Source organism: Triticum dicoccoides, chromosome 7B, assembly GCF_002162155.2.
Source record: "Triticum dicoccoides isolate Atlit2015 ecotype Zavitan chromosome 7B, WEW_v2.0, whole genome shotgun sequence".
In the NCBI taxonomy this organism is placed as follows: domain Eukaryota; kingdom Viridiplantae; phylum Streptophyta; class Magnoliopsida; order Poales; family Poaceae; genus Triticum; species Triticum dicoccoides.
Window position 1 is genome coordinate 726,972,308 of NC_041393.1, and position 13,704 is coordinate 726,986,011.

Sequence of the window (13,704 nt, forward strand, 5' to 3'; positions counted from 1 at the left end):
TGATGGAATCCTCCTATGACACATCCCCTCTGCTTCCCACCTTCCAGCGGCTCGATGATGGTGATGAAGGACTATAGATAAAAATTTAACGACCCTTACTCTGTACACATTTGAATCTATTTTCAGATGAAAAACACTGAACTATGATAAAATAAACAATAATCAACGACCCTGGCTGGGGAATGATATCAGTCCTTCCTTGTATTAAACAAAGTATTGAGGGAAAATAAATCTAAGAACAGAATGTACAGATTGGCAGAAGCTAAACATTGAATGCTCTATTAGCAAGTCTAAATAATTTTGAGAAGTATTACCAAAGAGATGACTCTCCAGGCTGCCGAAGGGCAGGTACTCGTACAACAGCAGCCGCTTGTCCCCTGCGCGCAGAAGCCGATCAGGCTGACGAAGTTAGGGTGGCTGAGCACCGCCAGTATCAGCACCTCCACCAGGAACTCCTTCCTCCCCTACACGCTCTCTCGGGCCTGCTGCTTCACCGCCACCATCTGTGCATCGGAAGCGCCCTGCAAGAAGAAGAAGAATTATATTGTGCTGATGATATAATACATATCCCTTAAGAAGTTCATCCCCACTACTTGATTTATCTCAACATGCAAGATAGACACATCAGCATGCAATCACAGGCAGCCACGTCACACTTCATTCACCCCAGGCAGCCCATCTCATGAGGTCATTTTACTTGTAAAAAAAGGAAATCAATCTAATCATTCCCCACGCGGCCACGCTCCATGCCCCTGGCCAGACCCGGAGAAGCCCTCGCGGTTTTCCTCCCGTCGCCAGCCTTACTCGCCGGTGGTCAGAGCCACCTCCGCATCCCCTTCCTCCGCTTTGGATGCATCCATCCCCATTGGGCGTGTTTTCCTGATTTAGCCCAACCAATCTCCCCCTTTCCCCTGGATCGCGTCAGGCGTGGCGGCGGCAGGACCGCGGGCGCAGCTCCCCTCTGCGTGTTGCGCGGCACCCCTCCGGCAGGACTGCCGGCGCAGCTACCTCAGGCAGGGCCGCTGCCGTATCTCTCCTATGCGTGCTATGCGGCTCCCTTCTGGCACGACCGCGGCCCTCTTTCTTCGCCGCGGTGCTCCTCTGGCAACACCGCCGGCACCCTCCCATCTGCGTGCGCCGCAGCGCCCCTCCAACAGGACGGCTGGCCCTCTGCATGCGGCACGGCGCCCCTCCAGCAGGAGGGCAGGCCCAGCCCCCCTCTGCGTGCGGCGTCGCGCCTCTCTGGCCGCGTTTCTCCTCGGTTTGTTACCTGCCTCAGTTTCTCCCAAGATGCATCCGGTGTCGATGGGGACGTCCAGAGCTGGTACAGGGCTAGCTTCTCTCCCGTGCTCATTATGTTCTCAGCAATGGGCTCCACGCGACTGCTGCCCATCTCGACGCCGTCTGTGGACTTGAAGGTACTCTGCTCTGTTCTTCACAAGATTATTTTCTTCCTTCCTATAATCCTATATATTCTTATGGAAAAGGCCCATCTACAGCCCATTACTTTCAACGACCCCGACTATGATCTGTAGTGAATAACCTGCTTTTATTTTGTTGCCAACATGCAGGCTGATTCTGAAAACCGAACTCCCTATAATTAAAAACAAAATAATTTCTATTGCAGGTCCCTAATTGATGTTTGGCGTTCCCTCTCCTACTAATGTTGGTGCCGGTGCTCCACTTCCTCTCCCCACCATCTCCACAAGAAACTGATGGATTTTTACCCTTTAAATTCTGCTCCGCCTCACCTCATTTTTGTACCCATCGACCTCCAGTACTGGAGGGTCCCTCTGCCAGAACACTCATACTGCTCCCGGTGAGTAACTCCCACCCATCTCCTCCATATTCTCTATGCCATATTGCTGCCTGCATCACAAATTTGCATTGTCAGGCTGTACTTGCTCGATTACACCCAAGTACTGTTCATTCGTCTTCCCTCTATGCCTACACAAACACATTCGATTTCTGCCTCCTACTGGTACATAATCTCCACCCCGGTTGCTTTGCTAATTCTGGATTTTGTTTGATCAATATCAATCTGATTTTAATTTTGCTTCATTGATGTAATTCTTTGAATGAGACGATTAAACACAAACGCCTTGCATTTCCCCCCTGTGTTAGATAGGTGTCTATATATATATGTCTTATCCTGATTGTACGTTTTATCTGTTCTAAAGAGAAGTTTCTCTATCGACAATACTAATTCAGTGCCTCTGTTTCCTTCAACAAAGGTTAGCAACTTTTAAATATTAATCCCTTAGTATATCGGACTATTAACTTGACATGTCAAGCTTTTTTAGACAGCTCAAGATCAAGCCTACTGCCCTCTTCAACTTCATCCAAAATAAGTGCTCAGAGGTTACCAACCATTTCTCAAATTTATCATGTACTCCCTCCGTCGGGAAATTCTCGTCAGAGAAATGCATAAAAATAAATGTATGTAGAACTAAAATACGTCTAGATAATCCATTCCTCCGACAAGTATTTCGGGACGGAGGGAGTAAAATATATTGACAAAATATTACATCCACATTTTCTAATCAATTTTATTCTAAATTATCTTTAGTTCAATTGCAAAAAAGCCAAATGACTCATGACTATACACCTCCAACTGATAATCAAACACCTATAAACATAAAAGAAAATGAATCCAGGTATGTTTCATAAAGCTATATACTTATTTATCCACTCTGATCAACCTTATGTTTCCCATCTGTAGTGCTTTGTAAACCTCCATGCTTATTGCACTACTCTGATTAAACTTCCTTTCTCATCAGATCTGGAGCAAAAAGAAGAATAGATTTCACCAACGATGATGGCAATAAATCATTCAGGTATGACAATACTCACGTGCCTATAATGCACATGGTTTATACATGCTCTCCTTTTATTGACGGTTGGCTTACCCCTAAGAAGTATCTTATCTGAATGCAGCTCAAAGGAACATGACCATAATCCTTCCAAATATGCAAGTAAGAGTATGTATTACTTCAGAAATCTCACAAAACAATGTTTTTCCTTCAAGTATTTAGAATGCCAGATATTCTCCTTACACAACAATGCAGACAATAAAAATCCAGCAACCAACCATGAACAACAGTAGTAAACCAAAGAAGCAGGCCAAAGGATTTATGTGATTTATATTTCTCACAAAACATTCCTCTCTATGTCTTCTAGAATTCTTTGCCTGCTCCAGCACAAGTAATTTTTTTTCAAGTCTGGAAGATTACCAAGCTTTTACCAACTAAATGTTAATTTCACAAATTCAGTTATGAGTTGCAATTATTTGTAGTCTCTTTACACAATCAGTAGTGGTCATGCAAGTGAACGCTAACTTATAATCCCTCCGTCCCAAAATAAGTCACTATGTACTGCTCAATATTGGGAATATGACATATTCAGGATTACATCTCATCCATGGCATTTTGCCAAATGATAACTTGGGTTACATTCATATGCTCTTGCCCGGTTCATTTTATATTTTGATTCATGCTTTTATTACTTTCAATATCTGACATAATAAACGGAACCATTTTTGTAAATGTAGCTCAAAGGAGCCGGAAGCAAGTACTACGAAAAAGCACAAGCAAGAGTATGTACTGTTGTTCTCACACCCTAGCCAACAATACGAGTTTCTTCCTACAAAAAAAATCTCCAACAAGAATGTAGATACACTTCCAGAAAATCTCCAACAGGAACAAGCAGAGTAAAGGAACACTTGGACCATATAAGTACTTTACATTAGCTACATAAACCTTCATTTTCTGATTCAAAAATCCAGTAATTTATTGTGTTATTTACTTTTGTTGACAACACTGCATTTTCCAATACATGCAGGACAACTTGCACTCTGCTACAAATGAGGAATAACGTACATCACCTACAACCAGAAATAACATAGTGCTTATGTACATACCACTTTGCTCAGCTTCTATTGTAATCAAGAAACATTACAAATTTTGTTCAAGTACCAACTTACCAATGGTTCCAGTTTGTGTTCTTTGTTGTACTTATGATCTCAATATGAACCAACAATGTGTGTTAAAATATATTCATGAATGGATCCAATTTTTGTTCTTTGGTGCACTTATGATCTCGATAGAAACCTACAGTGTGCATTAAAGTTGAACGGATCCGTTTACACAGTATTTTTCAATTTTCAATTATCATATTGTTCAATATTTGTCCATATATATTTTCAAATTTTCAAATCTCATATTGTCCATCCAAACATTTACCTTCTATGGAAAAAGTTAATCCAAATGTATTGCATCCAATTCCCGCTGCAACGCGCGGGGTATATTATCTAGTATCATATATAGTCCAGACCAAAGAATGATCAGAAAATCAACATGGTAGTTGGATGTGTCAAACATATGCGACAAAAGTGATTAAGAAAAGTACTGTGTGAACTAAGGAAGCAGCATCGAGGACGACGCGCAAGGAAATATGCTTGTCACTTGTCAGTACACTCCCCTAATCTCACCAAATACGCATACACTTTTATTGCTTTGAAGAATATAAAGATAGCAAATGAAGAAATCACTTGCTGCCTGCCCGACTCAGGTTTGCAACATACAAATGATATACACAGACCATGAATGTGTTATAACTTTAGAAGAATACTAGCAAACATGCCCGTGTGTTGCAACGGGTCATAAAAATTCTAGTAGTTCAACAACAATTCTCTCTCCCCTCTCCCTTGCCGCCACCAGAGGGTGCGGCCAGGCAAAGCCTAGCCAACGCCAGTGCTAGCAAGGTTCATTTCTCTTCACTCGGCAGTCAGCGACATGGGATGTGGCAGGGCGGCGTCCTTCTGCCGGTGGTGGACGTTTGTCGGATCGGTCGGCCAGATTTCCTTGGCTGCTTGGGCAGAAGGTCCTAGTGGACGACGGTCGTGGCGTGAGGTGGTTCCCGGTGCCCCTCTCGTCAGATCTGAGGCGGACTATCATAGCATGCGGTTCTCTTCATCGGCTGCTCCAGATCTCCGACGTCTGTGCTCAGAGGTGTTGGTGGCTGGCCTGGTTGGTGACGGGGTGGAAGCTTGTCCAGGGGAAATTTCTGGCCGACAGCGGCGGCCACGTCGTCGATGGCACTTTGGGCGTTATTCCCTTTCCTGGTGGCAACGGTGAGGTCAACTCCGATCCTCCCTACTCTCTAGTTCCCCATGAATGAGCGGCGGCGGCGCCATGGCGTCATCACCTCCTTGGAGGTTCCGTCTTGGGCATTAGATGGAGGGTGTGCGCGGTGAGCACGGATGGTTCCCGGTGCCAGAGTTGGAGCAGTGTGGCATCTACCGCATCAATGACGGTGGATCTCAGCGGTGTGGCGCAGCGGGGTCTCAACGTTGGACATATGTTGATTGATGCGCTCAGGGTGGAGGCGATGTCTGGCGTCATGGTGGCGTCGATGGTAGTTGTACATGGCAAGGTCAATGCATGAATCTCTCCAGAAGTTGGGACGACGGAAAATGGCGGCGGCAGATCTGGAGCGTGCGCATCCGATGCACGGTGTGGATCTGCTAGACCGATTGGTGATCTCGGCTTGCCATGGGGCGGCTTGGTGAGACTACCGGATTAGATGATGTGCATTCATGCATGGTCAGGGTACATCATCAAGCTAGTAGGTGTAGTGACGTAGTTCGTCAGGATGATGGCTTGGTGTTAATTAATGAATTCATTCTTGTACCACTCTGTTGAATAATGTAATAAATATGATTGTGTGCAACCCTTGATGAAGAGGCCAGGATATTTTTATTTAAAAAACACACACATAGTAGTATATATACAGCACATAAGCTAGCCTAATCTGGTACTAATCCAATACGATGATTGCACCGTATAGGAGCAGCACACGGCACCAGCGTTAGGATTGATGGGCTGTCTTTTGTGCGTGGGCGTAGGCCCACCCATGGGGTTAGACAGGCACAGTCGAGGATGTGCCGGAAACGGATCAAGCGAAGAAGCCAGCCGCTGTCAACGTACGATATTTTTTTGAGCGATCGTGCAACATAAGATTAGTACCACCTCGTTTATATTACGATTTTGTCTATACAAATCTTAAAAGCGTATTATGATATGAGAAAAAAGCGTATTGTGACGGTGAACCCGACAAAGTCAATCCGTACATTATTATTAGGGAGAGATACATTAGTCTTTCACAAGTATAGCGAAACTTATCATGGGACGGAGGGAGCACTATAGTTTAGCACATTTTTCTATCACAAGTATAGTTGTTGAATAATGACGAGCAATCTGAAATCATCCACTTACAAAGAAAGAGGGAAGAAATAACACGGGCTTGTTAGCTCACCCATACAAAGTTGAGTCAGTGATTAAGTGGATTGCCAAAAAGAACAATAGGGGAGACCATCATATCCATGTGTGTTGTACTCAGCTCCACCCTTTCTCGTCACTATATTTGTTCATGTTCTCTGCTGGTTGGTTTTCTCAGAATCTGCTGGGGCAGAGGAAGCTCTCTTCAACTCCTGCTCAACAAAGAACCTTTGTGAGGCCAAACAACCAAAAATCATTGTTCATACAAACATAAAAATGATGAACTATCCAATAATTTCTTCGTGATCATGCAATAAGATGTGCCTTCCAAAACTTCCATATGGCTGCGGTAGATTGGGCTCACATGAAACATAAATAAAATAATATGTATATAATGATTTTACCTTATAATAGATGTTTTAGAAACTCATAATATATATTTGATAGCTCCACTCCAAAAGTATATAATTCCTCACGTTGAATACCTATAAACAAAGGTGAAATAAGGATCTCTTTTGGATCTATCAATGAAAAGAGGAAAGGTTATGTCAGTAACCAATCGGAACCGTCGAAAGTTCAGCACATCCGTCTTTTAGCAAATGTACATGCAAAGCAATTCTTTCTCGGAGTGAACTCTGAACTATTCTGTGCCACATGTAAATAAATCATCAAATTACAGTAGGGAGACATGGTTTTTACATGTGTGGTTGGTGACCCTATAAGAATCAGCAGAAAGAAATCGAGTCAACAGAGATACTTTTGTAAGGGCCTGAGAGGTTATATAATGCATAGAAGATTCATGGAAAGACGTTACTTACATGATACATGTAGCTAGAGAATCACAGTGCCCTCAATTGAAGTTTTATGTTCTCCCCATTAGTGATCGCACTGAATCAAAAGGCAAAATGTCAGACAAACAGATTACCTGGAGTGAAGGCTTCAGGTAAAGAAATTATCTGAATCAAGCTCACTAAAAACAGAATCAAAAAGCTAAATGCCAAACAGATTGAGTACTTTGCCTGGTATACATACTTGTCCCACCTTGCATCAACCCCATGCATGGTGGTGGCATCAACAGCGTCATGAGCTCCTGCTGCCCTTGCGTCGATAGAAAGGTTGTCATCGTCGGCGCCGCGCGCCTCCGAACCAAGGATCCGTTTGGCATGGAGGAGAGCGCCATCAGATTGATGCGTCCATCCCCAAACAACGAGCCAAGATAAAGAATATTATGACTGGGAGTTGTGTATCCCCACTTTGTGTCTACAACCACCTCCTTTCTACAGCTCCAAATCAGGGGAGCATCTCTTTGTTCCCAGCGAGACGGTCTATGCAGGTGCCGCCGGCGGCGGCGACGCCCCACCACAAAAGATTACCTAGGGTTAGTCCAGTTAATCAATTACCTAGGGTTAGTCCAGTTCATCCAAAACAGTGGAGCTCCAAGGAAGAAAGAAGAACGGTTGATCTAAAACAGGGAAGAAACAGGGCTATCACCTTCAAGATTAGTTCTGTATCAAAGCAAGAGCTCATGATTAGTTCTGGGAATTTTGAGTGATGAAGATAAGAAATGCAGTACTGGTACTCTTGCTCCCCTTGCTCTGAGAAGGTTTGCATACCTCAAAGTGCCCAACATCTGCCGCTGGCTAAAATAGTGTGCATAAAAAGATTAAGAATATAAGCTACATTCAGATTAGTCTAGATAAGGAGCTATGCGATTGTACACATCAAGCCTATATCGTTATTTTCATACACCAAGGCAATTCGAATGCATTAGATTAGTCCAATGTGGCTGACGAACTACTGTTAGGAAGAGAATGAACGGAGTTACAACCAGTTAGGATCTGCACAAGTAGGAAATATATATAGTGACCACACCTACGAAGGAGACTCAGGGAAGTAGTTACCTGCAGCTGCATGCGATGGGGTGCCGTGCTTGAACGCTTTGTTGTGCCTCCACCATGTAGTTTCTCTCCGGTCCACATCCTTGTCCCCTCCGCTGCCGCCTCCACCCCTATCCCCTTCTGGAAGCCTGGATCTAGGCGCCTGGAGAGGCGGTGGCACACGACCGGATCACAGGATACGTGGAGGGGGAAGTCACTGCTGGCGAGGCGCCGACCGATGAGAATCTGGGGCGGAGTCATCACCGGGGTGCAGCATCATTGGTTGAGGCCGCATTGGGGAAGAAGATGCACTCGAGGCCACCGCCCAGCCGAGGTAGGAGGCGCCAGACGGGAAGAGGTGCGAGGCTAGGTATTGGGGAGGGGTAGGTCAGCGTGCGGCGTCTCCCGTCATCGGCGGCGGCTCCTCAATGGGATCGGTGGCGTCTCCCGTCGTCGTCGGCGGCTCCTCAATGGGATCGGCGGTGGCTCCCGTAGTAGCGCAGGGATCGACGGCTTGATGTGCGAGGGCGGCGGCGAAGGATGCGAGTGCGAGGGCGGCGGCCAAGGGATCTCCTGCGAGTCGTTCTCGCTCAAGGGCATGTGACGTCGCTCGATACGTGCGGGTTTTTTTTTCGCTGGTTAATTTTCGTAGGTTTTTTTATCGCTGGTTAATCGTCGTAGATTTTTTCTTCGACGCTTGTCTCAGGCGCGATCTGCTGTTACGTCCTGAAGAGCGCGGGGGCTGGTGGAGGACTCGGTACGTGGTTTTTTTCGGTTGGTGGCGGGGGGTGGGAAGAGGTACCAAAATAAGTAACAAAAAAACCGGGTAAGGTGGGACGAAAATAAACCTGAAACGGAGACTACCAACTGAGACATTAGGAGTAGAGACTAAGCATGCAACATGGAACTAAACTACATAGATCATAGATCATCGAACAGACATAGAAATACACATTCCGATCACCAAGATCACCAACGGATCTCCAAAAGATCGCCAAAGTGCACATAATTCACATATATGACGGGCAAGTTTAAACTAGATTACTAAGAACATGAAATTGAAGACGGAGACGGCGGGGTTTCAACAATTCGTCGCCGGGCCTTTGCCCTTCCGGTCGCCGGCGCAGCTGTAGGCATTTGCAGTTGGTGGAAGGTTTTGGTCGTCTGAAGAGGAGGTGCAGCTGTCGCAATTGCCGTCGTCGGAGTTGGAGAGGACGATGAGCCGACGGACTGCCCTGTGCTGCTCCCGCTTCTACTTGGCGACCCCGAGCCTTCTCCGCCGCTGCCTCCTTCGCCTCGCGCTTCGATTGCTCAATGGCAAGCCGGAGCGCCTTGGTGTTCTTCTGTCGGAGGCGGCACGCGTTCGTCTCCACCATCATGAGGGACCGGCGGTGGACCCATGCGAGGAGCCATGCGTCGTCGTCGGGGTCTGCCTCCATCCCGTGTCGGCGATGCGCGGACTGCTCCGCCGCGTCCCTCTCCCGTGCACGCTGCCTCTTGCGGCGCGTGCCTCCGATTTCGAAATGCGCGTACAAGCCGACAGCGCGGACACTAGCATCCACCGCTGCCCGCGTGGAGGAGCCGCCGATGGGGGAAGGAGAAGGCGGGGTCGGCGCGGACTGCGCTGTCTTGGCGTCGCTATGCCCGGTCCAGGAGGGTCTAGCTCTGAGGTCCGCGCAGTGATGGTGCGGGAGCTACAGCGACGCTCCAGATCCGGAGCGGCCGTCGGTCTCCACCTTGGACCGCTCCAGCGCAATGCGGAGGGCCATCTTCTCCTCGTAGTCGAGCTTGGAGCTGGAGTCGATGCCAGACTGGACATCGTAGTGGATGGGTTAGGAATCGGGGAGTGAAAGGAGAGGACAGAGCGAGAGAGAGTGAGCTAGGGTTGGGAGCGAGGTGCCCGGATGTACGTGATGACCTTTTTAAATGGTAAAAACTCCGTGGTAAAAAGAATCAATGGGCCGTCGACCTTCATCTACCGCCCATGTACTATAGACTAGCACGTCAGCAGAGGACCGTCGGCGCAAGTTAATGTCGGACTCTGCTGGTTAAGAGCCAAGGGAAAACAACCTCGGCTGATGACGACATGGGTGACACAGTGTTAATGCAGTTTTGTCTCCGCAAAGACTGTGCTCGGATGTTAGATGGGAGATGTTTCCACGCTGTATGGAGTATAAGACCAATCACCGCACCGCAAAAGTCGATGCAAAAAAGCATGACAAAACACATCTTGTTAAAAAAATAGTTTTACTGAGTCTCAACCAACTGAGACTTCGTTATGTCTCTAACGATACTACCTTCCTTTAATTTTGCATGGAGATTTATGCCAAAAAAATCTTTTTTCCTTTTTCCTCTTACATATCATATCACTTGACTGAGACTTGGTCTTAGACGCGAAGATGGAACACGCCGAGCTCGCCGCCTGGCTCCGCATGCACCTCAGGATATCCATGGTAGAAGGCCTTGTCGCCGTCGATGATGACGAAGCAGGTGCAGACGGCGGAAGGGATATGCTCGATGATGTCGTCATGAGGGGGCCGATGACGACTTGTAGAGATGGCCTCCAATATTGTATGCTTAGTGTATCCCCTTGGGCAACCCCTTTCTCTCACAACGACTTCGCCATTGTCGCATGCGAGGACGGTCTCGAAACCAACCTTCCCGGCGAGCGCCACTGCGACCTCCGAGGCCTTTGGAGCTAACGCATGGTCCAGCAACTCCATGGAGGTGAAGTCGAGTTGCCTCCGGTCGCTCTCCCATAAAGCAAACTGCACAATGACCCCTAGCATAAGGGGACTGCGGTTTGCCATGGACTCTGCCCGGAACTCCTTCCTTGATCTGACCCTCCTCCTCGCTCGCCGTAGATCTGTCCCTCCACCAGCCCGTGCTGCTCCAGGAGGAACAGGTCGCACCGCTGTTCCTCCTGCCTCTACTGGAGCACCGCCAAAGACGCCGGCTCAGGTTGCACCTACGCCATGGTGGTGTTGAACTGCGCCTGCTCCTGCTCCATGGTGAAGCTAGTGTGCACAGGAGGCGCGGGAGTCGGGGTTGAGTCATCGGAGCCTGTCTCCATCGTGGCATCGTCCTCGTCGTCGGACACCTTGGGCAAGCTGGCCGGCAAGCCGTCCTCGATCCGCCTGGCAAGGCGGCTATGCCAGGCGGTGACAAAGGCGGCCACGGCGTGCTTCATCTCCGGTGGCAGACTGTCCCACAGTGCTTTCCTGCTGGCGGTCATGGCTGATGCAGTGCAAGGGAGGAGGATGTGGAGGGGCTGGTGTTGTGCTGTTGTGGCCAGGTGGCGCCTTTATATTGCGGATTCGGATGAGGCCAGACGTCCAGGTGCGTCAACGCGCGACGCAGGAGTGGGTTTCTCAGCCGACGAGCCAGCTTAATGGCAGCAGACGGATAGACAGCGACACTAAATGGGCATGATAGATATCCGTCCCGTCCCGTCCCGTCTAGTCACGCGTCTTCCGCATTGAATAGGCGAGGCCACCGGAGATGCGTCGCGGATGGCGCCCTCGGCCAGCGCGCCGCTTCAACAGCGGAGGCACTGAGAGGTCGGGTCCGCCCTGAGCTGTCTTCGTTGTTGAGCGGCGCGCTATATAGCGGCATCAATGCGTGCAGCTGGCGCCGGACGAGAGCACGCGCGGGGGGAGGGGGTGTTTGGTGGCAAGGGCGGCCAGAAAACGGGCTTGTGATCGGTTTGGACTACCGCAACCCTTCCCCACATTTGTCTCCGGTTTGTGGGAGAAATCATGTCCGGACCGCTCCGCTGACCGATACAAGTCGGTGCTTGATGGCTTCCGCTGTCTAGATAGCCTGATCCGAACGGTTGCCGGAGGTTACTGTGAAACCGAAAAAAAGTTGTTGTAGACCGTTGACTGCCTCTAGATGCACTGCATGGGGAGCGTTAGTAGTGTGGAGCGTTTGCAGTTTTCTTTGTATAAACCAAACTAGTGATAAAACAAGAAATTAAAAGATTCAATTGCAAGATCTAAAGATATATCTTCATGCACTCACCTCCCCGGCAACGGCGCCAGAAAATAGCTTGATGTCTACTACGCAACTTTATTCTTGTAGACCCATGTTGGGCCTCCAAGCACAGAGTTTTGTAAGACAATAGCAATTTTCCCTCAAATGGATGACCTAAGGTTTATCAATCCGTGAGAGGCGTAAAATAAAGATGGTCTCTCTCAAACAACCCTGCAACCAAATACAAGAAATCTTTTGAATCCCTAACACACCTAATACAATGGCAAATTGCATAGGTGCACTAGTTCAAACAAAGAGATGGTGATAAAAGTGTAATATGGATGGTAGATATATATTTTTATAATCTGAATAAATAAAAAGAGCAAGGTAACAATTAACAAAAGTGAGCGCAAACGGTATTGCAATGCTTGAAAATGAGGCCTAGGGTCCGTACTTTCGCTAGTGCAATCTTTCAACAATGCTAATATAATTGAATCATATAACCACCCCTCAAAGTGCAATGAAGAATCACTCCAAAATTCTTATCTAGCAGAGAACATAAGAATAAATTGTTTGTAGGGAACGAAACCACCTCAAAGCTATTCTTTTCGATCGATCTATCCAAGAGTTCGTACTAAAATAACACCAAAGCAAATTCAGATTCGTAATACTCAATCCAACACAAAGAACCCCAAATAGTGCCCCAAGATTTCTACCGGAGAAACAAAGACAAGAACGTGCATCAACCCGTATGCATATATTACGCCAATGTCACGTCGGGAATCCGCGAGTTGAGTGCCAAAAAAATATATCAAGTGAATCAATATAATACCCCATTGTCACCACGGGTATCCATATGCAAGACATATATCAAGTGCTCTCAAATCCATAAAAGTATTCAATCTAATAAAACGAAATCTCAAAGGGAAAACTCAATTCAGGACAACAAGATAGCACTAGTAGAAAAAGGACCTAATGTGAGACACATTAGTCCCGGTTCGATTTTGGCCCGGTACTAATGGTACCATTAGTGCGGGTTTGAATGGCTATGCATTAATGCCGGTTCGTGCCACGAACCGATACTAAAGGGGTGGTGGCAGGCTGGCGTCAGGACGGGGCTCCGCGATCACCTTTAGTACCGGTTCGTGGCACGAACCGGTACTAAAGGGGGGTTTGACCTATAGTCCCGGTTGGAGACACAAACCGAGACTATAGGGCAATTTTCAAACACTACCCCCCCCCCCCTCCGGTATATTGTCATTTCAGTTTTGAAAAATACATAAGAAAATGATAAAAAATTTAAAAACTTAAATTTGGACATGTTTTGCAAAAAGTGTAGGGAAAATGTAAAACGGATATAACTTTTGCATACGATGTCGGAAAAAAATGTATAATATATCAAAAAATTCAACATGAAAATCCGCATCCGATTTTGACAGCCTACGGCCTGTTTGCAATTTTTGAGAATCCTCAAATTTCAAAAGGAAAAAAAGATATGCTCAAATTTCAGTTTTTTTAATTTTGGTTAAATCTGGTCAAACTATGGTCAAACTACTTATTCAAGAAGTATTACT

The 13,704-nt window shown here is 47.1% G+C and overlaps 2 long non-coding RNA genes across 3 annotated transcripts; one reads left to right on the plus strand and one right to left on the minus strand.

Annotated features, from left to right (window-relative positions):
• The first annotated feature begins 912 nt into the window (after positions 1-912).
• Positions 913-3,966, plus strand: LOC119335888. Its single transcript, XR_005162113.1, has 7 exons — positions 913-1,418; positions 1,628-1,819; positions 1,895-2,361; positions 2,781-2,837; positions 2,938-2,975; positions 3,551-3,595; positions 3,841-3,966. It is a non-coding gene; the product is annotated as an uncharacterized LOC119335888 (long non-coding RNA).
• Positions 3,967-6,361: 2,395 nt separating this feature from the next.
• LOC119336484 lies at positions 6,362-7,621 on the minus strand. Of its 2 annotated transcripts, none has more exons than XR_005162558.1 (4): positions 7,320-7,621; positions 7,097-7,166; positions 6,683-6,799; positions 6,362-6,490 (listed from the first exon to the last, which is right to left on the minus strand). It is a non-coding gene; the product is annotated as an uncharacterized LOC119336484 (long non-coding RNA). The 2 variants fall into 2 exon arrangements; XR_005162557.1 differs by having other exon boundaries at positions 7,311-7,621.
• Positions 7,622-13,704: the final 6,083 nt, after the last annotated feature.